A 4027-nucleotide genomic window follows, 5' to 3' on the forward strand; every position below is an offset into this window, starting at 1 on the left:
GGTGGTGGTGATGGTGATGATGGTAGTGGTGGTGGTGGTACCCACCCATGATATCTGAGAGAGGATGGCAGAAGATGTTAATTTACCTGAAAAAAATAAATTTTAAGGGGAGCTTTGTTGGATGAGTTGAATATGTGATGAAAGGCAGTTGGAGAGAGGGGAAGAGTGAGGAAGGAGGAAAGTTGTAAGGTTAAGACATTCATTGCATGTTTGGCTTGGAGAGGTGAGTAGAAGTCAGACCGTAAGGGTGGGAGACATGGCGCCTGATGCTAGGCTAGCTGTTGACTTTTAATTACTAAACATAGCAATCAGCAGCTCTCAGTTCTATTCAGTGAATTTCTGCCTTTTTTCATTTTTACTGATGGTGTCAAAGTATATGTATTTCTACATCTTTTTGTCATGCTGTTCTTTATTCACATGTTTTTCTGTTCTTCCCCCTTTTTTCCCAAATAGTGAACACACTTTAACAGCTGATAGCTTAATTTTGAAAATGAAAGGTCTTTTAATAATCACTGCCTTTATAATTATTCAAAATGTGTTTATACATTTTTTTTGGGACACCCTATATAGTGAGATTTGGCCCAAGTAGAAATTTGATTGCTAGAGTGTTGTGTAGCTGAGATGGAAAGTTATTTGGATGGGTGCCTGATACTGAACATCAAACCTTTAGTTGTTCACTTACCAAAGTCATGTCTGTATATGTTATTTCACAGCAACATGCAAATTGCTTCTGACTGTACTCGGTAGGATGGTCCTTTTTCTGAGCTCATTAGAAGCAGTTTAAAAACAAACTCAGAACCCAGCAGCACAACTGCTTTCCTCCTTTTTGATCTTCCCTCATTAGGGGGACAGGGTCAGGGTTGTATAATGTGCTGAAATCTGTCAATACTTTATATTTCTTACTCATTAAAACCTTCAGATGCCGTTTTCCTAGCAGCTCCATTTAGCAGGGAGGGCAAGGAGAAAAACACTAAACAGGTGTTCTTGACTTGAAAAACAGCAATTTCAGGCAACTCACAAGGGGAGAAGTTGGAAATTTTCAGATTCTGAAGTTGTCACTGGGAGATAAATTTGGATACACATTCGTCTCTAATAAACAGACTTTCTTTCACATAAATTTCTGCAGTGCATGAGGCACCTGATTTCTCTGGGGGCAGACATGCTTCATGGAGCAATCATGCAGTGAAGAGATAGTGTGTATTTTCGCAGGCTTCTTCCAAATGTGCAAATATGAGCTGGAAGAGTAGTATGCTGAGCTGCTAATGTGGAATTCTAGCTTCTCTTGGCAGGGAGAAAAATGCTTATGGTAAATATTTGGCTTGATTGATGGGAAAAGTGTCTGAATTTTGAGTAATCTAAACTCAAGCTTAAATGTTTCTATAATACCATAAGAAGATTATTTGTCAAATAAACAATAAGGTGCATTAAGTATCATACAAAAGAACTGCCTAGTACAGTGTTCATTTTTGAAGCAGGAGCTAGTGAAGCAAGAGGAAAGTTTAAAGAGATATTTTCTATAGCAGTGGCTCTAAAAATGTGGTTCCCAGGCCAGTGGGTGGCATTAACATTAATGTAGTAGCTTGTTAGAAATGCATAGTCGTGGGCCACACCTCTGAACTATTGAATCAGAAATTCTATGGGTAAGGTCCAACAATCCATGTTTTGGATGTGTTCCAAGTGGTTCTGATGTGTGCTGAAGTTGAAGAAACATTGTTCTACTGGAATGCAATCCATTAATTCATTCAACGAACATTGACTGACTATCTAATAAGTTCTAGGCACTCTCTTTAGTTACTGCTAATATAGCAGTATGAACTAATGGTCAAACCCTTGCTCGCTTGCCACTCATACTCTAGTGAACAATCTGGGAAAGTCAAGAGCAGTTGAAATGAGGAACTGAATTTTAAACTTACTTTAAGTTAATTAAATTTAAATAGCCAAATGTGTTTATTAAGGGCTGTCATTTTGGACAGAGCAGGTCTTTTTAAAAAGATGTTGAGGAAATACTTTTCAAAAGGTTATCATCTGGTTATTCAGTTTGCCAATCATATTATTTTCCTCTTGTGTTGTTACCTATATATATATATATATGCCTATATATATATATATAAATATATAAAAGGCTAATATGCTAAGTGTCCATCAGGGTAATGACATCATGTAGCAACGCCTGGCTTCCTCTCCCTAGTGACTAGCCTTCTTGGAGTTTCTTCAGCCCAGGAACATGACTTGCTTTATAGCCAGGTGGAAACATTTTACACTGTAACCAAATATCTGTGAAGCATTTTCCCCTGCCTCATCTCATTTGATCCTCATAGAAGTCCTGGAGTAGGTAGATAGGAGACTCAGTGGAACCCTATTTTCTTTTCATTAGCCAGAAAACTGAGATTTAGAAAGCTTAGAAACTTGACTCAACTGAAAAGAAGTAAGAAATGGAGGACCTTAAAAATGACTTCAGGTTTTCTCACTGAGCAGAATATAGTCAAACACTGCTGCAGTTAAATATTTTACCCTTTGTTCTCCCTGCATGATCTATAATAATAATCTGCTTCATGTTAATATTTACTGCTCTGTTGCTGACAATTACCTGAAAGAGAAGTTGGGGTGCTTCACTGGGCTGGAGAAAGTTTAGCTAAATCAGAAAGCAGGTCTAATTAAGCAAGTTTATTCTATATCTATAAAAGGCTAAGTTGACTCGCGCTTGTGTGACACGTAGTAGTATAAAGCTCTCAGCTGGCGCCAATCGCATGTGTGTTTTCATCTGCCATTGTTGATCGTGGATTTGGTTGACACTTCTATTATAGAGAAAGGGTGAATAGCAATATTAAAATATTTTTTCTAATTAATATCCTTTCAATGTGCACAAATTCATGCACCAGGCCACTAGTTGTTAGTATATTTTCTTGTGTTTAAAATGTGCATCATTTCCTACTCATCTGTGCATCCCTTCCTTGTCTGGTCTTACACACACACACACAAAAAAAAAAATTCCCCATTATTTCTTCTGTTATCATTAAGCACTAAAATTCTCTGTTATCTTTACATTTATTGAGGCAGTACTATATACATATTATGTTGAATCAAATTCTTTACTACTTGTTCTCTTTTAAACTTAGGAACCTAATGTTCACCCCTGAATTATATTCTCAAAGATTACTGATGTCTTCCATGGAGGGCAGATGTTTCTCTTTAATCTTCTGGTAGTTGCACCATGATCAATCCTTTCCTGAAGACCACTCTTTAGCCACCTAAGTGCTCCAACATCCTGAGTGTCTTCCTTCTTTTCCCATCGGTCTTTTCTTTCTAGTTGCCCCTGATGCTATGGATATTTACTACAGCTCAGATTTAGTCTTCTGGATTGAGCCAAAACCTCTGATTTATGTTTTCTATAAGAAAATATATCTAATTCTAATTTCTCCAATGGTCTGCCTTAAAATTTCACAGTTTCTCCTTGAAACTTCTTGTTTGATGTGCACAAATCTAAGTTTTATAGTAAAATTTAATTTTCCTATCAATGTTAATTTTCCATGCTATGTTGCAAAGGCACCCCCTGTATTTCCTGTTACCCCAACTGGAAGACTTGGTCATCCAGACTTTCCACACTTTATGCTCCCTCTCACCTCAGTCAACTCATGTTGGAAGTTCTTTTATTGAAAATAAAATATGGAACATTTCATGACTTTGCATGTTATCCTTGCTCAAGGGCTATGCTAATCTTCTCTGTGCCATTCCAGTTTTAATATCTATTGCCAAGATGAGCACAGTTTATTCTTTCTAATGGATTTTAGTTACAACTAGTTTCCGTCTCCACTGTCCATACCCTGGCTTAGGTCTTCTTTGGCTACTAATTGATGTTATTCCCTTCAGTCTCAATTGGCGTTGTACTAACCATTTCAATTCTAAGTCAGTTGATGGTTTTGCTTGCATCTTACCCTCCTAGTACATTGGCCTACCCACTCTTGCTTTCCCAAGCATTTGCTTTTGCTTAACGTTACTAGCTCTGCCAAAAATTGAATCGTCTTGCGTT

The 4027-nt window shown here is 37.4% G+C and overlaps 1 non-coding gene across 1 annotated transcript; it reads right to left on the reverse strand.

The window, feature by feature from the left end:
* Positions 1–3657: 3657 nt before the first annotated feature.
* Positions 3658–3762, reverse strand: LOC114233777 (U6 spliceosomal RNA). Its single transcript, XR_003619930.1, has one exon. It is a non-coding gene; the product is annotated as a U6 spliceosomal RNA (small nuclear RNA).
* Positions 3763–4027: the final 265 nt, after the last annotated feature.

This window comes from Eptesicus fuscus, chromosome 6 (assembly GCF_027574615.1).
Source record: "Eptesicus fuscus isolate TK198812 chromosome 6, DD_ASM_mEF_20220401, whole genome shotgun sequence".
Classification (NCBI taxonomy): domain Eukaryota; kingdom Metazoa; phylum Chordata; class Mammalia; order Chiroptera; family Vespertilionidae; genus Eptesicus; species Eptesicus fuscus.